The sequence below is a fragment of the Vulpes lagopus genome, chromosome 4, assembly GCF_018345385.1.
Source record: "Vulpes lagopus strain Blue_001 chromosome 4, ASM1834538v1, whole genome shotgun sequence".
Lineage (NCBI taxonomy): Eukaryota > Metazoa > Chordata > Mammalia > Carnivora > Canidae > Vulpes > Vulpes lagopus.
Window position 1 is genome coordinate 59,880,753 of NC_054827.1, and position 11,654 is coordinate 59,892,406.

Consider the following 11,654-nt stretch of genomic DNA (forward strand, 5'->3'; position numbering starts at 1 on the left):
AATTCAATCGAAACGAAAATAATTGAAAATACTCAAATCAAATCGAAAAACCTCGAATCAAATCGAAAATACACTAATCGAATTGAAAATAATCGAATCGAATCGAAAATAATCAGGTCGAATCGAAAATACTTGAATCGAATCAAAAATACTCAAATCGAATTGAAAATACTCGAATCAGTTCGAAAATACTCGAATTGAATCGAAATGAAAATAATGGAATCGAATCGAAAATACTCGAATCGAATCAATAATAGTCAAATCGAATCGAGTATAATCGAAACAAATCAAAAAATGCTCGAATCGAATCGAAAATACTCGAATCGTATCGAAAATAATCGAATCGACTTGAATCGAATCGAGAATACTTGAATCGAATCGAAAATACTCGAATCGAATTGAAAATAATCGAATCGTATCGAAAATAATCAGGTCGGATTGAAATTACTCGAATCGAATCAAAAAGGCTCAAATCAAATAAAAAATGATCGAGTCGAATCGAAAATAATCGAATCAAATCAAAACGAATCGAAAATAATTGAATCAAATCGAATCGAGAATACTCGAAACGAATCGATAATGCACGAATCGAATCAAAAATACACGATCGAATTGAATCGAATCGAAAATACTCAAATAGAATCCAATCGAAAATACTCGAATTGAAACAAAAATAATCGAATCCAATCATTAATAATCGAGTTGAATGGAATGGAATCGAAAATAATGGAATCGATTTGAAAATAATCGAATTGAATCGAAAATACTCCGAATAGTAAATAATCGAATCGAATGGAATCGAATAGAAAATATTTGAATCGAATCGAATCGAATCGAAAATACTCGAATCAATCGAAAATACTCGTATCGTATCAAAAAAAATCGAATCGACCCCAATCGAATCGAAAATACTCGAATCGAATTGAAAATACTCGAAACTAATCAGACATACTTGAATCGAATCGAAAATACTCAAATCGAATCGACAATACTAGAACCAAATGGATAATAATCGAATCAAATCGAAAATGCTCAAATCGGATCGCAAATACTCGAATCGAATCGAAAATAAATGAATCGAATCAAATCGAAATGAAAATAATCCAAAATACTCGAATCGATTCGAAAAAACTCGAATCGAATCGAAAATACACGAATCGAATTGAAAATAATCGAATTGAATCGGAAATAATCAGGTCGAATCAAAATACTCGAATCGAATCGTAAATAATCGAATCAAATCGAAAATGATCGAGTCGAATAGAAAATAATTTAATCAAATCAAAACGAATAAAAAATAATTGAATCAAATCGAATCAAGAATACTCGAAACGAATCGAAAATACTCAAATCGAATCGAGAATGCTTGAATTGAATCGAAAATACACGATCAAATTGAATCGAATCGAAAATACTCGAATAGAATCGGGACCTGCTGGTGCAGCTGCCCTGGAAACTTTGTGGAGGCTCCTCAGGAAGTTACAAATAGAGCCGCCCTGTGACCAGCAGGTGCACGGCCTGGAGCTCACTCTGAAGATACAGATGCAGTGAGACTCGGGGACACATGCACCCCAATGTCCACAGCAGGCGGGTCCACAGTAGCCACACTGTGAGAGGAGCCTCGGTGCCCACGCAGATGATGAATAAAGAGGATGGGAGACAGATGATGGTCATAGAGAGAGGAATGGTGCTCAGCTATCAAAGAGAAAGAAATCTTGCCATTTGCAATGACGTGGATAGAACTAGAGGGATCATGTTAAGTGAAATAAGTCAGTCGGGAAAGAGAATGACCGTGTGGTGTCATTCATAGGTGGAATTAAAGAATCAAAGCAGATGAACATCTTTGAAGAGAAGGAAAAACAAATAAGATGAAAACAGATGCTGGAAATAGACTCTTAATGATAGGAAACAAACTGAGGGTCGCTGGAGGGGAGGGGATGGGGAAGGGGATAACAGGGGACCTGCATGAAGGAGGGCATGTGATGTCAGGAGCACTGCTGTTATCTCCAACTGGTGAATCCCTGAATTCTTCCTCTGAAAGTATAATACACTATATGTTAATTAATTGGGTTTAAATTAAATTAAGTTTAAAAAATCAGGTGTATCAGAGCACATTTCCTTCTGGACTCTGTTCTGCTCCTTCAGCTTATGCCGGGACCACCCCCCGTGGGTCTGGTTTTTTGAAGTAGGCGCCACGCCTCATCCATGGCCCAGCCCAGGGCTAGAACTCACGACCCCGAGATCAGGACTGGAGGTGAGGTCAGGAGTCGGATGCTTAACCGACGGAGCCAGCCGGGGGCCGAGAAACACACTGCTTTATCCTGTGTCCCTGTGATATCGTTTGAAATAGGAAAGTGCTGCGTCCCGCTCTGTCTTGCTTCTCCAATACTGATTTGCTGTCCGGGATCATTTTTGAGGGCGGACAGAAGTTATGGGTTTTTTTTTTTCCTATTTCTAAGATCTGCCACCATGGTTTTGCTAGGAATGACATTGAAACTGAGGGTGGCTTCAGGAACTGCGGACATTTGCACAAGATGAGGCTCCCACCCCACGAGCTCAGGACGGCCACCCAGAGCCTGGTGTGGCTCAGTGCACAAGTCTTGTGCTCCTTTGGTTCAGTCTCATTATTTATTCTCTGTGATGCTCCTGAGAAGGGAGTCACGTCATTCATTTCCTTCCTGAGTGCTCATTGTCGGGACACAGCAAGGCTACTGAGCTCTGTAGGGTCAGTTGGTGTCCCATGACTTTACTGAACTCACTCCTTAGTTCTAACAGGTTTCGGTGGAGGCTCTCGGGTTTCCTGTTTCTAGTACCTTGTCTTCAGCAAATAGGGACAGTGTGACGTCCCCTTTCCAGGTGTGGAACCTTTGCTGTTTCCTGACTAATGTTGACTACATTAGGACTTCCAGCGCTGAGAGGGGACCTCCTTGGCTTGTTCCTGCTCAGGGGGGATGATTTCAGGTTTTCACCCTTGAGGATGACTTCAGCTGCGGGCCTTCCTAGCGGCCTTTATTCTGTTGATAGACATTTCCTCAAAACCCACTATGCTTTTGATGTTGTATTTTGTCAAATGCTTTTTCTGCAACTCTTGAGGGTATTGTATGCATTTTGCCCTTTCTCTTGTTTTTTGTTTTTTGGTTTTTTTTTTTAAGGATTTTATTTATATATCCTTGAGAGACACAGAGAGACAGAGAGAGAAGCAGAGACACAGGCAGAGGGAGAAGGCGGCTCCATGTAGGGAACCCAACATGGAACTCGATCCCGGGACTCCAGGATCACGCCCTGGGCCGAAGGCAGGTGCTAAAGTGCTGAGCCACCCGGGCCGCCCCATGTCCTTTCTCTGGTTAATGGGATGGATCGTGCTGACTGATGGACAGAGGGACCGTGGGTAGGACATGGGCAAATGGATGAACAATAGGAAAAGCTACAAGCATCTGGTTCTAAATAAATAAATCTCAGAAATTTAGAAAGTACAGCCTAGGCAATAGAGTCAGTACTGTTGTGACAACTTTGTACGGGGCCGACAGTGACGTCGCTTCTCGTGGGGGGAGCTGAGTAAGGCACAGAATTGTCAAGTCACTAGTTGTAGCCCTGAAACTACTGTCACATTGTGTGTCAACTGTACTTCAATAAATATCAAGGAAAAGGGGTTTCTGGTAGGACTCCCGGTGGGTCCGTGAAAGGCATTTACAAGGTCGTTACACACTCGAAGGCACCTCTGCAGAGGGGATCAAGATGCTCACATGTCTTCATGTTAATTTTTAGAAGATTTACTTGAGGGAGGGGTGGAGGGAGAGGGGGAACCTGGAGCAGACTCCTCATCCACCAGAGCCCAAGCCCCACGCAAGGCTCTACGTCACAACCTGGAGATCCTGACTTGAGCCAAACTCAAGAGTCGACGTGGAACCGACTGAACCACCCAAGAGCCCCTCAAATGTTCCTAACTGCAACCCCATGCTGTGAACTCTGGGGGTCGGGGGGGGGACGTCTGTGACCCCCAGTCTGCCTTGAAGGGCAGGAGGCCTGCAGGGCCCGAGGATGGGAACTGAGGATGTGGGAGGCTGCCTGCAACCCCTTCCCACCCGGTGTGGGGACAGGACCCTCCCCCGGGACCCTCAGCCTTCAGGGTGAAGGGCTAAGTGCTGATTGGACCCTGCCTGCCCACAGTGATGATGCGGGACCCCACTCTGGGTGGAACTGTGGTGCCCCCGGGTTCCACCGCTGCCTGGTGCCTACTCGCATCTGCAGACCTTCGGAAGCACCGGTGCTCCGGATCTGGCCCGCAGCGACCTGACTCTCCTGCTCTCCCCAGTAGCCCAGTACTCCTCTCTCCTCAGTACCCCAACTCTCCCACTCTCCCCAGTACCCCAGTACTCCCACTCTCCCCAGTACCCCAGACCCTCCCACTCTCCCCAGTACCCCAGTACTCCCACTCTCCCCAGTACCCCCACCCTCCCACTCTCCCCAGTACCCCCACCCTCCCACTCTCCCCAGTACCCCAGTACTCCCACTCTCCCCAGTACCCCCACCCTCCCACTCTCCCCAGTACCCCAGTACTCCCACTCTCCCCAGTACCCCCACCCTCCCACTCTCCCCAGTACCCCCACCCTCCCACTCTCCCCAGTACCCCAGTGCATAAAGAGGAGGCACTCACACAGCGACAGGTCACAGGTGAGTGGCAGCTGATCCCTGCTCCCCGCGGGCCACAGTGGGGCCTGTGGGGCCGGGTGGGGGCACAGGCCTCCCACGCTGGGGTCCACAACACCCCGACCCCCCATGCAATGACTACAGCCCTTCCACAGCCCCACGGGTGAGAGCGGCCACCCTACTGCCCCCGTCTAGGGAAGGAGGCTGCAGTCAGAACTCAGGCAGCTCCCCCGGAAACCCCGCTCCCCTGTAAGTCCTGGGCTGTGCAGAGACCCAAGCCATGACCTTTCCAGCCTGTCCTAGATGCATGGACCCCAACAGGGGTGACTGACACCCACCCATCCCACCCTGTGCCCGCTGGGTCCCCCTGGCCCATGAGCAGGCTTGCTCTTCATGCACTGGAATGTGGAGTCCCCCGTGCTCCGCCAGGCCCCCCTCAGGCTATTTACACATCGCTGCCCTCAGGGTGGGGAGTTTGGTCGCACTCTTGCTGGCATCAGGTTTTAATTTTGATGAAGTCCAGTCCGTCACTTTCTCCCCTTGGTCATGTGCTTGTGGAATCTAAGAGAAACCTTCAATACCTCCCCCCGCAAGCCCGCAGGGACACTCGCTGGCCAGCCCACCCACCACCATCTCTGCACCAGCCCCGGGCTGGGAGACGTTACCCCCAAGCATCAGGTGGGCAGTTCCCCGGAGCCCCTGGGTCCCCCGCCCGTGTGCTCCTGATACCAGGGTGGGAGTGCTCTGTGACCCCAGTATGACGGTGTGTCCTGGGACAGTGGCTGGGAAGGTGGACTGTAGGTGGGCAAGGGACAGACAGGCAGTGAGGGCTCGTGTGTGATGCTCCAGCCCAGCCTGTGCCCCTCGGGGCTACGGGGTTGTCTCCGGCTCCAGTCAGACAGAGGGGCACCTGCCCATGGGGAGCACCCGGACACATGTGTCCTCGGAAGGTTCTCATGCACCGTCATTCTTGGATGTGTTTGGATTGCAGCACGATGCAGGAGGACTCGGAGACCCTGCTGGCCTTGCAAAGGGCCAATATCGTGGCCCAGTACCATCAGGTGAGGCCCAGAAGGGACCATAGACACTACACATCCACAACGGGGGGGACAATACCTGCAAGAGCAGGTGAGGCTCAAGAGGGGATCAGAGCCAAGGATGAGCCAGGTCAGTCCAGACAAGGACTATAGTCACCAGGAACAAGTGAGACCCTGGGGATGGTCCCAGTGTCAGTAGCAAGTAAGGGTCCATCCTGGATCCTAGTCATTGGCAGCTGAGGAGCCCAGTCACCAGGTACAGGTGAGGCCCAGGTGGGGACCACAGTCACCAGGTCCAGATGAAGACCACAGCTACCAGGTCCAGGTGAGCCCAGGTGGGGACCAGAGTCACCAGGTTCAGGTGAGGCCAAGGTGGGGACCACAGTCGCAGATCCACATGAGGCTCAGGTGGAGACCAGAGTCACCTAGGTGAAGCCCAGTTGGGGACTAGAGTCACCAGGTCTGGGTGAGGCCCAACTGGGGACCAGAGTCACCAGGTCCGGGTAAGGGCCAGGTAGGGATCAGAGTCACCAGGTCAAGTGAGGCCCAAGTGGGGGCCACAGTCACCAGGTCAGGTGAGGCCCAGGTAGGAACCAGTCACCAGGTCCAGGTGAAGCCCAGTGGGGGACCACAGTCACCGGGTCCAGGTGAGGTTCAGGTGGGGACCAGAGTCACCAGGTTCAGGTGAGGCCAAGATGGGGACCAGAGTCACCAGGTTCAGGTGAGGCCAAGGTGGGGACCACAGTCGCAGATCCACATGAGGCCCAGGTGGGGACCAGAGTTACTAGGCCCAGGTGAGGCCCTGTTGGGGACCAGAGTCACCAGGCCCGGGTGAGGCCCATTTGAGGACTAGAGTCACCAGGTCTGGCTGAGGCCCAATGGGGGACCAGAGTCACCAGGTCCGGGTGAGGCCCAGGTAGGGATCAGAGTCACCAGGTCCGGGCGAAGCCCAGTGGGGGACCACAGTCACCGGGTCCAGGTGAGGCCACGGTGGGGATCACAGTCACTAGTTCCAGGTGAGGTCCAGGCGGGGATCAGAACCACCAGCTACAGGTGAGGTCCATCTGTGAACCACAGTCTACTGGGTCCAGGTGAGGCCCAGGTGGGGACCACAGTCACCAGGTCAGGGGAGCCCAGGTAGGGCCCACAGTCACCAGGTCCAGGTGAGAGCCAGGTGGATACCAGAGTCACCAGGTCCAGGTGAGGCCCCGGTGGTGACCATAGTCACCAGGTCCAGGTGAGGCCCAGGTGGGGACCACAGTCACCAGGTCCGGGTGAGGCCCACGTGGGGACCACAGTCACCAGGTCAGGTCAGGCCCAGGTGAGGACCACAGTCACCAGGTCAGGTCAGGCCCAGGTGGGGATTGTCACTGATAGATAGAAGCAAGTGAGGCTGTCAGGCTGCACCCACCAGGCAGACAGGCCCTTCCTCTGTTGCCTGGCCAATCTCAGAGGGTCGGCGCTCCCTCAGGATTCAGGGGAGGGAGGAGCCCTTCTGCTCCCTCCTGTCCCCATTTCCCTCTCTGATCGGTCCCCACCACGGAACCCCCTCTGTTGCAGGCGCACCAAGCAGGGTATCCGCAGGACCTGTCACTGTGGAAGGTCACCGACCACCAGGGCTTTCTGCAGTGAGTCCCCTGGACACCCCTCATCCATCTCAGGGGGGGTGGCATTTGCAGGAACACCTCTCTGGAGGCTGACCACCCCCCCCAGGTCAGGACCTCGTCCCCTGGAGCCCTCTGAGGGCCATGTCTGCGCTAGGCTGCAGCTGAGACACCCCAGAGGCCGACCCGGGTGTTGGCAGGAAGGGAGCTGGGCCCAGGGGAGGCCCCTGGACACTCAGAGGAGGGGCCTCCACGCCTGCTTCGGGCAGGCCCAGGTGTCTGCCTCCTGCATTGCGGGGGGGGGGTGAGGCGGGCAGGGGGGGGTCCAGTCCCTTCAGCAGGGGATTCCGTGGGTGAGGGGCTCTGGGGCCAGGGCATGCTCTCCGTTGGGGGATGGCCTGGTCTGGGGTGAGTCTGCAGGGGTGCTGTCACCCACACCCCCCAGCCAGGGGGGTCCCGAAGGCTTCTGCGGGGCTGCAGGTAGATGCCGGGGACCAGGCCAGGGCAGGGAGGGAGGGGGAGCCGCAGAGGGAGGGCCTGACCAGGCAGGAGGAGGGAAGAGGAGGAGGGGGCTGCCCTGGGCGGGAACAGGGAGGGAGGAGATAGCCCAGTGGCCTAGGTCACAGGGAACGAGGCTGATGGGTCAACAGCTCCACGAGAACCTGACGGACGCTGGAGACCCCAGGTGGGGCCCCCTCAGCCCTGCTCATGGCCCAGTGGCTGCTGGGATGGCTCATGGGTGGGTCGTGCTCAGGGGCTCCGACAGGACAGGAGGTGACATGGGCCAGAGGCAGAGGTGACAGCAGAGAGGGGAGTCAGGGGACAGCAGGGGGACTGCCAGGGGGCAGGGGGAGGCCGGCTGGATGCTGGGCAGTCAGGCCCTGGGGAGGCGGGGGGACCTCAGCAGGATGGTCACGGGGCACCCAGGCCACGCTGACAGCTCTCGGGCTGGTCCATCGAGGAGGGGGGCAGGTCATCCCCTGGGGGTGCCGAGGGGTCCCCGCCCAGCCCACCACCAGGCGTGGTTCTCAGACCCCCCCAGAACGCCGCCCCCACCCACCCTCAGGCCACTGGCAGCCCCTGCCCTCCGTGGAGGAGCCCTGCCCTCCCCAGGCCCCTGGGTGCAGACGGGGGGGGCGGTGCTGTGGGGCCAGGGCCTCAGGGCTCTGCGTCTCTTGCCTTCCAGGGACAAGGAGCTGCCCGGCCCCAGCCCCCAGGATGCCAAGGTGAGAGCCCGTCCTGGGCCCTGGGCAGAACGTGGAGGGGGGCTGTCTGCACCCCATCCCCCAGGACATCCCTGGGCGTCTCCCCAGTCCCCTGTCCCAGCGCTGCACGGGCCGCCGGGAACGCACCCCAGACCCGGAGCTGTGGTCCGCGGGGGGCCCTGTGCCTTCCTGGCTCCTCCGGGTCCCCGCGGGGGACTGGACACGGCCCGAGTGCCCACCTCCCACGGCTGGAGCCTCATCTGCGGCCCCCGCTTGTCCTCTTCCAGAAACTCCGCCAGGAGACCCGGTGCGCAGACAAATGGATAAAAATGCTCAAGCAATGAGATCACTACCTCCCCAGTGAGAAGGTGGGGCGCTGGGTGCCCCCAAGGTCTCCGTCCTGACAGGGCTGGGGGGCCGCCCTCAGTGTCCTCCTGCCCCGTCCTCGGGGGAGCCCCCTGCCTGGGGTAGTCTGCTGGGAGCCCGGGCCTCCCTCCCCAGGCCCCGGGATGGCAGTGGGGGAGCATCGGGTCGGGGCCACAGTCCCTGCTCCTCATGGGGGACGGGGCCCAGCTCCAGGGAGACTCAGCCTCTCCGCAGACACTATGGAGCTGAAGCCGGAATCTTCTAGATGCCTCACGCTCCCTGGGCTCCAAGGGGCCGCCCTGGGCCCCTCTCACCAGCACTGCCTTCCTCCCCGCAGCTGCGACGCCGGGTCTACAAGGGGGTCCCGCCCCAGGTGCGGGGACAGGTGTGGCTGCGATTGCTGAACGTCGACCAGGTTAAGGCCAGGAATGCCGGGAAATACCAGGTGGGACCCGACCCGTCCACTCCCCGTGGACCCTCGGTCCCCTCCCTGCCCAGGGCTGACCCTCCGTGTCCCCTCCCCACCCGGGCTGAACTCCCGTGTCCCCTCCCCACCCGGGCTGATCCTCCACGTCCCCTCCCTGTCCAGGGCTGACCCTCAGTCCCCTCCCCGCCCACGACAGCTGGGCACAGGCCCTCACGCAGGCCCCGCGGGCACGGTGGGCACTCCCGCCGTCCCCGGCCTCCCAGGGGAAGGGTGGAGGTTCCTGCAGGACACACTCCCATGGTGGCTCCAGGGCTCCCTGTCCAGGACGGCAGCTGTTGACAGGTCGGGGTCTGTGTCCCTGACGCCGGCTCCTCCTCCCAGGGTCTCCTCACAGGAAATGAAGGAGGCAGCCCTGGTCTCCTCCAGGGACATCACGCAGGTAGACCCGGATGTCAACCGGACGTTCCGCAGTCACACCATGTTCTGGGACCGCTACGGGGTCAGGTGAGGCTGCTGGGCCAGTGGGGTTCGGGGCCCCAGGGGAGGCCCGGGGGCTTCTGTGCAGGGGACACGGGGTCTCTGAGGCCGGGAGGAGCGACGGCAGCAAACAACACACTGCTGCATGGTAGGGTGCTAGGGATGACCCCTATGCCCCCACCCCCAGGGTCTCGGGGAAGGGGAGGCCCCAGGACGGGACTCCATCTGGCTCCAGGGGTCACCATCTGAGCTGAACCCCAAGGGGGTGAGGGGCGGCCCCATGAAGAGCAGGGGGCCGGGGTGGGGGCGTGGGGGGCAGTAAAGAGATCTGGGGGCCAGGTGGCCTGGCCGCGGCTGGACCGGGACAAGTGGACCCGACGAGGGTCGGACAGGTCAGGGTGACACCCACCCTCGGTGCTTTATGTACTTCTGAATTCTGGGCATTTTATTCTAGATAGTTTGCAGTTGGTGAGCACACACAGCATGACGACCCCCAGACGCCGCCCCGGTCCAGGCAGGCCCTGCGCGAAGCACACGGGGCCCCAGGGGCAGGGGTCACAGCAAACCCCAGACTGGGGTTGCCTTTATCTGTAGACATCTCCGTGTGCACCTTAGAGAAGGGGGTGCCCTGTGTCCGCAGCCCCCCACCACATCCCCCTCAACCACCGCCCCCACGCCATCCCCCCACACCATCCCCCCACACCATCCCTGACCCCCCCACCCCCCCACCCCTACACTATCGGTCCCGCCCCCCCCACAAGGACCCAGTGCAGCTGCCCCCTGTGGGACATGCTCAGCCTCCCCGGCCACCTTGGGGTTCTCTGGACGGCCTGCTCCCGTCAGAAGCCCAGGTGTCCCGTAGAGTCCCCAGGGGCGGCGCGGGGAGGGGGAAGGCAAGGAGCCCCCAACGGGGGGTGCAGGTGGGTGGAGCAGAGGGTGCAGCTCCCTCTGTGTGCAGCGGGCGGGGTGTGTGGGAGCCCGGGACCCCAGGGGTGACCTGCAGGGGCACCAGGGGCGAGGCTGGGGAGCCGCCAGGCAAGGGTGGCTGGGCTTCCCGGGCGGGCCGCTGGGACCGTCTCCCCACGAGAACTCGGTGCTCCTCCCTGCAGGGAACCTGCTGCCCCCCGGGGTCCCCGCGGCCCTCAGAGCACGGCCAGGTCAGGCTGACCTGTGACCCCCGGCCCGGGGGGAGCCAGCCTCCAGCAGCCCGGGCCCGGGGGCCGCGGAGCCGGGGTGCAGACTCAGGCCGCCGTGCGAGGGGCATTGGGCAGCTCCTGGCAGCGCTGAGGGGGCCGCACCCCGTACCACCCCCCTGTGCTCAGATAGTGACCCCAGGGGTTCCCAGCCTGTATGCGGGTCACACCTGCACGACGTTCCCTGCTCTCCTCACGGCGGCTCAGACCTGGAGCCCCGAGATGCTCTGGGATGGGTGGACCCGGGGTCCCCCCCACAGAGTCCAGTCCAGGGACACCTGGGTAGGCCTGGGGGTGTGCTCAGGGCCACGGATGCCCCGGCAGCGTGGGCTCAGGGCAGGGGCCACGTGGGGCTGGTGGTGTTCCCGGGACTCGGGGCCAGGCCAGGGCAGGGGAGGAGAGGCGTCAGGGGCTGCGGGGACCAGGGCAGGGGGAGCGCTGGCTCCCAGGGGGCGTGCAGGGGGTACTGCTCCAGGGCTGGAGGGGTGCTGGCAGCGCTGGGGGAACCTGGAGCTGCACACCCCATGGCGGGAGCCGCACCGAGGCATTGGACACCCCAGGGTGCACTTAACCCCTGGCTCGCTGCATGTGTGAGGTCACCGCCTGTCCTCGTGCGCAGACCTGACCCCAGAGATCGGCCCCCGCGGAGGGGCCCTGAGGGCCGTGGGGCCTGCGGGGCGGGTGTCGGCACCTCGGCG